This window comes from Anarhichas minor, unplaced genomic scaffold (genome assembly GCF_050575085.1).
Source record: "Anarhichas minor isolate MPS153535 unplaced genomic scaffold, ASM5057508v1 ptg000060l, whole genome shotgun sequence".
Classification (NCBI taxonomy): Eukaryota; Metazoa; Chordata; class Actinopteri; order Perciformes; family Anarhichadidae; genus Anarhichas; species Anarhichas minor.
Window position 1 is genome coordinate 1,190,377 of NW_027466506.1, and position 13,227 is coordinate 1,203,603.

The window sequence follows — 13,227 nt, forward strand, 5'->3', positions numbered from 1 at the left end:
TGTGTATTCGAATTTCAATAGGGCCTTCGCAGCCCGACGTCGGTTGCTCGGGCCCCAATAATTCTTTGGATTTCAATTGGGCCCGAGCACCCTAACCCTAATAATAATAATAATTCTTTGGATTTCAATTGCGCCTTCGCCCGACTTTGTCGGTGCTCGGGCCCTAATAATAATAAACATTAGAATAACAATAGGTCCTCCGCTCCGACTACGTCGGTGCTCGGGCCCTAATAATAGCTCAGGGTTTTCTCAACATTTTAAAGTTAAAATGGTGTCTGTAGCTGAAAGTATGAGGAAGTAGAAGGATTTGAAAGTTGAAGAAGTTTAAGAGGATTTGAAAATGTTCTCCATAGACATCCCATTCAAAAAAAAATTGCAAAAAGCTTAATAAGTCAAAAAGTTTAAAGGTTAGAAACATGAACAGTCATAGACGACATGTCCTTAAAGAGCTGAATATTTTGATAGTTGAATGGTTTCTGTAGCTTAAAAATTGCAGAAGGAGATGAGAACCAAAAAACGTATGGAAGAAATAGAATAAGAAGCGGAAGAATAAAGATTCGAAGAACAATACTTGGAATGCTGAAGCAACAAGTGCATAAAACCATGCATAGAAGTAGAGTTGTTGAATAGAAAGAGCTCCGTGACTTTCAGTGTGGTCCCTGTCATAAGATGCTATCTTTCCATTAGGTTGGTCAAATTTCTGTCCTGCTAGATTTGCAATTTCTAATTTAAAAGATAGTTAGAGCCTTTGCCGTTTCCCTCGATTCCTCCTCCTGTCTTCTATTCTTGACTGCTTGGGAAGCGAGTGTCCAGGCGAGTGGAGAGAGAGAGGGTTATGTAAAGTGTACTTTAATTTGTACTCTGTATATGCATGTTCATGTGGGTCAAATATGATATATTTAACATGTGACATCAATTCTGACCATGTTTTATAGCCTTCTAAAAAAACAAACTTGTGAGTATAAATCAGTGTGTGCACATAAATGCAATGTATTGTTCTACATTTTCACACATAGCTAGGTGTCTTTGTGCATGTGCGTTCACCTGGCGTGTGCTCTGTATTTTAAGCTTGCCCACGTGCACTTGTGTCGCATGTGTGTGTGTGTGTGCGTACGTGTGGTTTAAAAGGGCCCTGGCGTACTTAAAGGTGCATTACAGGCTAATCCACAGTGATAGCTAAAGTGCTCTGGGTCGACCACAGGAGACTGTGTGTGTGTGTGTGTGTGTGTGTGTGTGTGTGTGTGTGTGTGTATATGAGTGCCTGTTTGTCTTTTGTCTTTGGGGGGGGGGGCAGCAAAGAGAAGACAGTCTACGATGTGGCCATCGAACACATTATTCAGCATAAATTTTGTATTGGGCCACGACTCTCTCCGCATGTACAGAGAATGGACAGATGGAGGCAGAGAAAAAGGGAGTGAGAGTTCATGGGAGGACGGAGTGAGGAAGGGTGGAGGGACAAACGATGGACAGAGGAAAGAGAAAAGGATTAGGATAAATGAAAGAGGACAACGAAGGAAGGAGAGGTAAAAAGAAAATAAGTAAGGGAGTCAGAGATGGAGTGTGTTTGGAGGAGTAGCTCGATGTTCATGTCTCCTTGCATTTATTATGCAGACACTCCTGCTCGTTTCTGTCCTTTCTCCTCGTTTCAGCTCCTATTTATTTAAATGTACTGTGTGTCTTAAGTGCCCACAGTAAATAGTGCCACACGACTGAGGGTGTGTGTGTGTGTGTGTGTACATGCGAGTGCGTATTTGCACAGATGATGTGTGTATGTATTGTGTATTTGCTTGTGACTATGGGATGTTTACAGTTTGTGCTTGTGTACCACACGGGGTATTTACGGTTGGATTGCATGTGTGTTAGCATGTCTCAATATGGATACTGTGCGTATGTGTGTTCATTGTGTATCTATGTTTATATTACTCTATATAGATGCAGGAAACACACTTGCAGGGCCGTATCCTCACTTCTTTAAAATCTACAGTAAATCTTTCAAAGAAATTCTGGATTTTCGACCTAAAAAATCGGAAACTCTGCTTCCGATACAAATTCCAAATCAAGAATATGATAATAATAATTCTATAGTGCGTTTTATTTCGTCACATGATTTGGTAGAAGGAGCTTCCATTTTGTGATGTGATTGGTTGTTAGCATGTTGCAGTCAAGAGATGTAACTTATGGAGGCAACGTATCCTTATGAAAAAGTTGGTGTGATATCTTTAAAAGTTAATACTTGTTTTGGGTGTGTTCTCAAGTGTTCAACGTGTGTCAATTTACACTTGTTACATTTATACAATCTTCAAAATAAAGTTCTTCACAGGAAACACCTTTGTTAAGGGTTAGTCAACAAAGGAAAAGATTGTGGTTAGGGTCAAAATAAGTACATGCAAAATACTTGGTTAACTTTACTTAACAAAACTACTTATTTAGGTTTAGGAAAAGATCATGGTTTAGGTTAAAGTAGTTAGTTAGTGTTAGTGGAAGATACGTGACAAATAAGTAGATGCACCGATACCAGTAACAAAACAAAACATGTCTTCTAAATTAGAACTGTAATAGCAGTAATAAGTACTCATAATGGTAGTAGTTATGAGTATGTGATGTGGTAGTGTTAAGACAGCTTCAGGAAAAGTAAATAGACATGTTGGCAAAACACGTCAAACCCAATGAAAGTTTGAAGAATATTTCAAATGTGCGAAAAATATCTCTAATAATACTTAATGTGCATATTCTCTCATCTTATCCCACACTGGTGCATGTGATCATTTGTCTCATTCATAAGATTGTGAGCAAAACTCTTGCTTGTGAAATGATAAATTTAGACACTCAGATATTGTTTCTGTTGTTGCTCTAATTAGTTCTCCTGGCTAAAGTGTAAACTCTTTGCAGATACTATTTTAAGTATGGACTAATCATCATGATCCTGGTCAACTCTGATGAGGTCTGTTCCATCTGACACTGTGAACATTTTCAGCCACGATGTTCATCTGGAACAAATCCAGAGAGCAACACATCTTCAGTGACATGGCACTGACGTCAGCCGTTTGCAGGTCTCCCTATGTGGCCGTAATGCTACAGGCATTTTTTTACAAAATCGTTTTCAATCATAATCATTTTTTACTTTTTCTGTATGGATTAAATAACATTAACGTGTTCTGGCTTTTATTTGAACCGTATTTATTTTTGTATGAAATTAATTTGTTTTGTTTGGAAGATAATTACAATACAACGCTTGGTTAAACTTACCTGTGACTCTCGGTGGTTCCTTTGCAAAAATTGGGCTCCGTAGATGAGCCTAGTATTTACAAACTTTAAATCTGGTCCATAAATTCCTTTTTACTTTAAAATAAGTTCGCAATGTTACAAAAGACATGCAAATCGTTCCTAAAAAAAGCATGCTATTTAAATGCCTCCCCATGACATCACGTTTTTCAGGACTTCTTCCTCCCATTTGTGTTCTTTGTTTTCTGCCTTTCTCTAATATTGACAATGTTTCCACATCACTCAAATTCATTTTTCATCAGTGTTTTCAACATATTTTGGTCCAGAATTTAGTATTGTAGAGGTTCTCCATTGCATGATATGTCATTCAAGGGAGATTCCATTATGCAGATTTTTGATAATTAGCATTGAAGATACTTCCCATTTCGAAGTAATTGGAATTTATTGACATATCGATGGATATGGTCTTTTCTTGTTTAGAAATATACTCACAAATTAACATTTCAAGAAGAAAAATGTTTGTATAGTACTGTATGTCCATATGTGAGTAATGTAAGAGGTAAGTGTAAATGCACTCAGATTATATGTAGTATGTATATGTTTGTCTATGTAAAAGTGCTTATGAGAACATATAACATGGACGCAGTGTGTGTGTGTGTGTGTGTGTGCAGGGACTGGGCTGTGGAGGTTAGCCCGGGCTGCAGCGGTGGTGGAGACCTATTTTAATTCTTAACTAGATGTCCATAATTTATTAATCTGTGTTTGAAATAACAATTACTGTGTCAGAAGGGATCAGGCCAAAGCCTTAATTGCAATGGAAAACACTCTTAATTTGGAACTTGCCCCAACCAAAGCACACGCATGGCATCCCCAACAGGCCCGAGAGGATGTCTCTCTCTGCATGCGTGTCTGTGCATTATACAGCGCGTATGTAAATCCGAGCAAGAATGTCAATGTTGTTCCTGCATCAACTTGTGTGACTAAGTTATATTGCCAGATGATTATTCAGCTAAGGCCTCATGCTCCTCATTCTAACATTTAACTGCAGCTTTCTTCTATCTTTCTAGGCTTTTGAATCCATGTTTATTTTTCCTTCGTGTATATGTGTGACATATAGCGTTTTACAAATCAGTATGTCTTTCATGCCACACAATAATTTGAGATGGTCAGAATATGTGAAATTGCCACAACCTCTTAGCAGTGCATTGTTTGGTGGTATCCACGGACACAATTTAACATTACGTGTAGACAACGAAACCAACATTAAAGCTGCAAGCAGCGATGTACGGGCCCTCGCACCTTCCCACGTCTCGGGGGTACTGGCGGGACGCCGGCAGAAGCGGCCATAAATATATGCGACCATCAGACTGCTCGCCCACAAGTTAGACATATTTTTAATGCTTGGACTGTGTAACGCTGGAAATTATGTAGTGCAAATATTCCACCAGTTCCTGTATCCACTATGTGGCGTTAGAGAACACGCGCAAACATGCATTATGTTGCTCTATATCAAATATAGACCACATCATGTAAATATCATGTAAATCGGATTCCGTTTGTCACATAACGCTGTCTTCCTGTTGCCAGTAGGTGGCGCTATGACTTTGAGTGAAACTTGGCTTGTAGACATCCTCAGGCCATGACTGTTATCACGTATGGTGAGTTTGGGACAGATTTGAGCAAGTCCAGTGGAGTTATATCAGCTTGTTGTGTAATGGCGAATCACGTACAATGGCCACCACGCCACGGCTACGCCATTCCATCAAACATAAAGCTTTGAGTATCTTTTAATTGCAAAAGTCTTTAGATTATACTGACCGAATTTGAAGTGGATTTGACAGTCTCTAGGAGGAGTTCGTTAAAGTATAGCGACTAGTTATCAACGAAAAATTCACACAGAAATTAAAATGGCCGATTTCTGGTTGGTTTTAGAATATAGTCCCAAGAGACATTTCTTTAAGTCTCCATGTGATACATGTGCCTAGTAATTTTCATACATCTAGGTCAAACGTACTGCGAGCGCTGCTTCGTCGAAATTTTGTAGGGGATGCTATTTAGCCGATTTACCACTCTGAACCAATAAAATCATATTATATAACTACATTTTGGCCTTTAAATCTGTTTCCCAAGTTTGTTTATGTTTCAAGCATTTTTAGCCCCTCAAAATGACCTTCGTTTTTCACGGCGAAGACTGCGTCGCCACGGCAACGGCGTTCGACGAAACATCAAAAGCTTCATGAACTGGCATTATGAACTTCTTACATTTATGTGGAACTACTTTGATGATCTGATTTACCTACTAAGAGAAACAAGCCAAAGTATAGAGACATTAACTTCCTGTTACCAGTAGGTGGCGCTATAACTATTATACATAATTGGCCTGCAGATGTCTTCAGGCCTGGAGTCTAATCAAACATGTGAAATCTGGTAAAGATCTGATGATATGGAGTCGAGATACATCAGTTTATTTCTTCATGGCGAAGGATCGAAATTCGCCGAGCCGCCACGTCGCCGTCATTCAACAACTATTTACAATCTTCACAATGAAGCATTATCAAGGTCTTAAGGCTTTTCTGACAACATTTGAGAGGGATCTGATTAATCTGTGAGGAGCAGGATGTCAAAGTACAAAACGTACAACTTCCAGTTGCCACGAGGTGGTGCTATTACTATGATTCTAAATTGTCTTATAGATGTGTTCTGAGTCAGGATGTTATGACATATGAGAAATTTGGAGCAGATTAGACAATGTACGGCCGAGTTACAACAACTTCCTTTTTCATGGCGAATGGTGTTTCTTTGCCGCCACGCCACGGATACAGTGTGATAACTTTTTGATCTTTGAGTAACTCTTAAGGTCTCAAGAGCATACTGACCGAATCTGAAGTCAATCGGGTTAAATCTCTAGGAGGAGTTCGTTAAAGTATGACGCCTTGAAACGGTCCAAAAACATCATAAAATTCAAAATGGCCAACTTCCTGTTTGGTTTAGTGAAAAATTCCAAGAGGATTTTTTGTACGTCCCATCACGTTCCACATACCTACCAAATTTTATACAGCTAGGTGAAACCCAATGTTGAACTACTCAATAGGGGGTGCTATCGAGCCAATATTTCACTGGACACCCCAATCAGACTGCAATGTTCGCAAATTCTGGCGTGCGTGCCAAACTTCAAAACATTCCCAGTATCCCAAGCACCTCCTTTTTGTGATGAAACTGGCAAAGTCATAATAAACATTAGAATAACAATAGGTCCTGTGCTCCGACCACGTAGGTGCTCGGGCCCTAATAATAACCATTTGAAGAACAATAGGTCGTACGCTACCGACTACGTCGGTGCTCGGGCCCTAATAACAATAAAAAATATTTGAATATCAATAGTTCCTACGCTCCGACTACGTGTCTAAACAGACACTTCCAGGTCATAAAGAACTATATTTATTCCTGTACCTTCTTATGTAGCCTATAAAATAACTCAGACTTTCTTATCCACATGGGACAAGAACGTCTGTCTCCTGGGTTAAAGTCCCACGTTCAATCCATCCGTCAACCCATATGATACGGGGCCTAGGAATGGTACCACAGCAACAAAATCAATATCCTGTCGGACAGTGATTCTCAACTGGTGAGCCTTTGCCTGAAAAAAAAAAAATCATGTTCTTTTATTTTGAAGAGGATTTTTTATGCAGCGGAGTGCTGTCTATTCACACTCCTTAACAATATTTGGCGTTAATGCCTTGTAATGCCTAATATCAGCAGGGGATAAACTGAAAACTATACCTCTGTCAAATGACACTATGGGCCTTTCTCAATACCCAAGTTCACAAGTACGGACTTGTGAACTTTTGGAGTCTGGACTCCAAGTCCAGACTCCAAAAGTTCACAAGTTCAGAGAACGCAGTACGGACAATTGGAACAGCAGCTTACTTGATGACATCACCACCTCAGCTGGTCTTGCTAATGAGTTTAATCCTTTTTTTTACTGTAAAGTATTTTTACAATCAAACTAAATATGACAACCCTGCTGTTTTCGTTTTCAAGTGTATTATATTATATACACATATATATATATATATATACAATTATATATATATATACAATTATATATATGTGTATATATATATATAATTGTAATTGTATATATATATAATTGTAAATATATATAATTGTAATTGTATGTATATATAATTGTAATTGTATGTATATATGTATGTGGATCAGATCTGGATTGCTGTACTCTTTGCCGACGAGGAAAACGCTACAGAGACGTCAATACCAGCGGCAAGTTTCAAAAAGACTCGCAGGGATCAGGCTGTTCTAGGCGGGCACCGTGAGCGCTGAGCCCCCGGTGCTGGCGGGGTTTACTGCCGAGATCAGGCAGTTCTAGGCGGGTAACATGAGCGCTGAGCCCCCGGTGCTGGTTTACTGCCGGTCCCGCTAGCAACACCTCACAGCTCCGAAATCGTCGGAGCAGATTTTTAAATCGGCTGAATCTTGACAAACCGACCACATATTTGATGCTTAAACAACTAACTTCTCGCCTCAAAACATCCTAAAATTACTTTCTGTGACTTAACAACAGTAGTATTTCGAAAGTTTCAACTTCCAGTTGTGTGATTTCTCCTCCACCATTGTTTCCTGTTGCTGGTGCAAAATGCATTCTGGGATATTTGGCTGTCCCAAGTACAGACAAGTCACCTCCGATGCATACCCGGTAAAATGGGCGGAGCGAGCCACATCCGGGCATTTGGACCGTGCTTGGCTTGATGTGAACTTTGAATTGGAACAGTACTTGGGCTGAGACTGATGACGTTTCACAAGTCCACGAGTTCACAAGTACAGAGAAGTACGCATATTGAGAAAGGCCCTATAAGTAGACAAATTGAAGACATGTCGGATGACCTCAAACAACAGACCACAGCTCGAATTTAGGCAAGTGGTCATTTTGCATTACAAATGGACGAATCTACAGACAAACAAAGCAGTTTTACTCGTTTACGTGAAACATGTGTGGGACGGGGACTTACAGGAACAGTTTCTCTGCACAAGAGAGCTCCCTATACTACGACTGCAGAGGACATGTTCAGCTCAGGTTCAAACTGCTCCATCTTTACTTTAAATGAATTTGAGAAGTTGAACATTTTCCTCGATTTGGGTCGCGGCTTGTCATTAAGGGGTGATGGTGGGTCCCGCAGCCAGACCAGTTGAGAACCACTGCTGTAGGACACAGGTAAAGTTCAGCAGCAATGAAGACACAAGTCGTTCAGTTCTTCTTCCAGATTACATCTTATTCCTAACTTCAAAAACAACATTCAACATAAACACCACTGTGTGTGTTGCAGTAGTCTCTATTACAGTCTCCTACGGTTTCTGAAATGTACAAGTGTCAAACAGTCTGCTTATCTTACAATTCTTGACAAAAATGTATTCACCGCAACTAGCACAATACATATTCAGTGTACTTCTCACAGTATTCCATAATAAGCAACATAAAGTACACTTAATCACCTGTACACGAGTGATTTAGGGCAGCTGTAAAGATACAGTGCAATTTAAAGCAATTCTCAACTGTATTTATAACAAGCTATATTAACTGTCTGAAAATAGATTTGACCTCGACACTTATGATGGACCTGCAAATCACACATAGAGATACAAAACAAGTTCACTAAACATTTAAACAGCAGCATGTACAGCTTTAAGCTCTATAAACTGTCATTAACCATTAACTAATGTGCAATTCTGTCTTTATCCCTGTTCTACAACTCAAGGCACTTGTTCTGAACTAGAATTACTCACATTGTACACGTGCTTTAAACTCATCTTCAGTGTAATAAACAAAACCCTCAATCTACAACATTTTTCCTACATTTACTAGTTAACATTTCATAAACTAACTGCTAACTCTCCAAAATATACTTATTCACAAGGCACTGAAACATATTAACACTTTCTGTAACTAACAGCAGTGTGAGAGCTCAAATAATTACTGTGTGAAAGTAGATCACGTTAGCGACATCCCTGCAAGACAATATTCAGGTAAAACAACCCGTGTTAGCGCGGCATGGCAGCTAGCTTACCTGCTAATGCTAAACTTGCGGCTCGAGACCGTCGCGGATTTCCAAACTACATATTTACACTTTTACGCTCAAAATAACTTCACAAAGCCTTACAAAATTAGCATGCACACACAGTATTGTTTCCCAAGAGTGAGCATTTCATCCGCATTTCAGCCGCATCATCCGTGACATCCTCAACAAGGACAGTTTTGGGGCTCCCCTTGAAAAATGTTTGATTTCTTTGTGAATTTGAGTTAACAATAGCTTTAAATTCACATCAGTGGGCAGTATTACAAATGATCTGTCAACACAGAGTGGAGTATTAATGATGTGATTAATATCATCTCCTGCTAAATTCTTCTCATACTCAAATGCAACAGCACTAGGAAATGTCTCATTTGGGCCACTTGGTTAGCATTCCTCTTTACAAGGATTACCCACTAACACTTAGCAGCCCTTAAACAACTATTTCCTTGTACAGCCCTTGGTGCATGGTTGCTAATGGCATCTGTAATGAGGCTGACCCATAGGCCTTGTCTAATTTAAAGAGCCCGTTAAGTGACTCTGTGATTTTTAAAGGTAATCTTTAAACGACACGTAAAGCTGGCAGAAAGTTAGCGGGGGCGTGCAAGAGTGCTTTTTTAAAGAGTTCGGAGTCGAGAAGCTGCAGTGAGACTTTTCAATGACTTCCGTATGATGTATCGTAGGTTTGTATTATTCGCATGCTGTCAAAGAGGGCTCAGGGAGGAATGTCTCCAAAAAAAGGAAGTGTGTGTGTGTCTCTGCTTGCTTTTCTGTCACCCGCTCGCGTACTGCAACACACACTCAGAAACACTCAAATATCCCCTTTTCTTTTCTCATAACTCTCTATTCTGTCTCTCCTCTGTCTGTATTTCTGAAGGAATTCTCCATCCATCTAATTCCCTCTCCTGGTTCTTTTTATATTGAGGCTCCTATTCCATGTCAAAGGCTTTCTCTTTTTATTGAACATCAAATCCTCTGCGTCTCGCCTGGCGCTCTCTCTTCTTACTGCTCGGCACCATGCATATTCAGGAGCCGACGGCCGCGCTCATAAGGCCCGCTAGCCTCTCCAAAATCCATGATTGTGGGCATTAGCGTTGCAATAACACTACATGAATAGCCGGCATGCTCTATATTTAGGTGCTAAGTCGGCTGCTGGATGGAAGTGCGTGGGGGAGACGCACACTTTCTCCTTTCTGGTGATATACTCTCTGTTTCTTATTCGTTCTTTTTTGTATTCTCTATCTGTTTCAGAGGCCTTTTTCTCTTGGATCTGGAGGCGGTGGCTTGGTGTCCAAAAGTTCCAATAAAGCTTGGGATGTTTTTGCTGCTAGGAGCCGCCCCACTGTGACACTTTGCATACTGATTTGAGCTTTACTGCTGACTTGAAGGGAGAAAAAAAAGAGGCAAGACCTGACTACTGTGAATTGGGCTCTGATATTTTGGGCTTACTCCGTCAATATAAAAGCCACAGTGGTGATAATATACTGTTAGCATCTTAAAGGAGAGAGAGCAAAAATAACTGAACTAACCTTTCATCAGGCTGATTCTTATTATGAATAGTAACTTAAACTAAGTTGTAATGAAATGAAATAAATAAAATCTCACTTGCAGATCATTTATATTTGGAGGGTATATTGGGGCCAGTTTATTTTTATTTTTACGGTCATAATCTCTTACTTAAAGTGGTTTGTTTGCTCCTGAAACACTGACACTGTCCTCTATCCATTCCTCATAGAAACTGTCTATGTATAAGTTCCAAATGATGGCATTCATGAGTAACCCAACTTGTAGATGACGTGCTCCGCTCACACATGCAGATACTCTTCCAAAAGATAGTAACAACTGATAAAGAGGTTAACACTCAATGAAATAGTGTGATAATGTGCAAAATGATTCTGTTTTGTGATCATAAAAGAAATGCTCGTATGTCTTGCAGTGCACTGAAAGTGCTCATCTATTTCACAGATTCACATTATGCTTCCGCTGTTTAGATCTCTACCAGGTCCAGTGAATGTTACCATCACTGCTCATTCTATGAGCGTGCCTTGACAAAATGCTGTTACAGTTTATTCCCACTGGTTTTCTGGCCTCTCTTCAGGTGCATTATCTCATCTGAGGTGACATGCAGAGCGGGACAGACAGAAATGGTGGAGAGAGTACTGGACATGACTGGAACGAGGAGATGCCAGTGATCAGTAGAGGAAGGAAAGAAAGTATTGAGAAAAAAAAAGGTAGAGTGAGTGAAGGCATAACTATTAGAAATTAAAGGAGAAAGAACAGAGGGAAGGGTGGAAGCCAGATTAGTCAAGAGAGTGGCAAGGAATTATAAGGAGAGATAAAGGGAGGGAAGTCAAATGTATCTTAAGCAGGAAAGGAAGGAAGAAGAACTGGAAGAACCCAGGTGAAAAATAAATATGCTAAGTATATTTAATTTTAGCATACTTGAGTATACTTGAAGCCCTACTAATCATAAGTATACTTAAAGAGTGCTATTTTGGAACAACTTATTTTGTACTTAATATATTTTAGTTGTGATTAAATAGTAGTTATGCACAATTTGAAGTGTATTTAGTATATTTTTGTGTGCTAAATTGGAACAACTTAATGTATACTTAGTACAATTTAAGTATATGACTGTGTATGTACTAATATACATGCTGATAGCTAACTTAAATTATACTTTTTGTGTGTTTTAAGTATATTTGAAATATATTATGAGTGTTTTGCAAATACAATATTAATATATTGATATTGTGGTAATAGTATACCAAAAGTTATACTTTTGGCTTATTCCAATTACTAAGAAAGCACACTTTCTTATTACTATGCTATATTACTTTGTACACTACATACTATTATACATTACAATATTACAAATGTATTACCAGTATCCTAAATGCTGAATGAACTTCCCAGATAGTAATCAAAAACACTTTATTGAATTTCAAATATATTTTATTAAAATATATATATAATATATTTATAACAATTTAAAACACACTTTGAAACAATTGCAATATAGTGCATTTTTGAGAAATAAAAGAAAATATATTGAACAGAGAGCAAAACAATTTTAAGTTTACATGGTACAAACAAAACAGAATGTTTCAGAATAAAACACAGAACCATCCAAAAATTGCACCGCTTCAGACTCTCGCTCTCTAAATTGAAATTGAAACATGTTCATTTCCTTTTGTTGAACTGCTCATTGTTGCATTTCCTTCTGATGGCTGCTCGCACGTCCGAGGCTCTCGTCTGTGGAAATTCTTCTATAACAGCATCTGTTAAGAGAAGAGACGAGAAATGATGTCACACAGCATATTCATACAACATTTTCTTCTATTTTGACCACACAGGAAATCCTGTTGAACCAATATTATTTTTTGAACAGTAAATCAGGATTAATATTGAGGAACTATATCAATATGATATGCCAATATTCCTACCAGTGCAGGTCAAACGTATATTTCATCACTGGTGGTGTGTTTACCACGAACATGTGATCCTGCTGCTTCATAAATCGCGGAAGCTTTAAATTGTCTACATACGACTCAAGACAATTACCTGTTATGGCCTGCACTTTGGCAACGTCCAGTTGTCTTTTCGGTGTTCCCTCTTTCCCAGACTTCCCAGTCAGGGCGGAGAGTGCAAGGACATCCTTCGTGAAAACCAGGGCAGCCAGCTCCTGGCAAAAAATGGTCATGCGGGAACGATTAAGTCGCAGGAAGGCCCTCTTCGAAACCGTGACTGTGCTGCCAGCCAAGGCGTGCTGTATATGAGAGAATCAATGGAACACATTAATATACAGTTGGAAGATCTCTACCTACCTATTAGGAATTAATAGACGTTATTCACATAATTATACAATGTGCTTCATTATTTAAAACGGTGCTAGTAGTCTGTACATCCCTCTATGGAGCGG

At 39.1% G+C, this 13,227-nt stretch overlaps 1 long non-coding RNA gene across 1 annotated transcript; it reads right to left on the reverse strand.

The window, feature by feature from the left end:
- Positions 1-12,361: 12,361 nt before the first annotated feature.
- On the reverse strand, positions 12,362-12,968 carry LOC142933422 (uncharacterized). Its single transcript, XR_012947584.1, has 2 exons — positions 12,870-12,968; positions 12,362-12,586 (listed from the first exon to the last, which is right to left on the reverse strand). It is a non-coding gene; the product is annotated as an uncharacterized LOC142933422 (long non-coding RNA).
- Between the last annotated feature and the right edge of the window lie 259 nt (positions 12,969-13,227).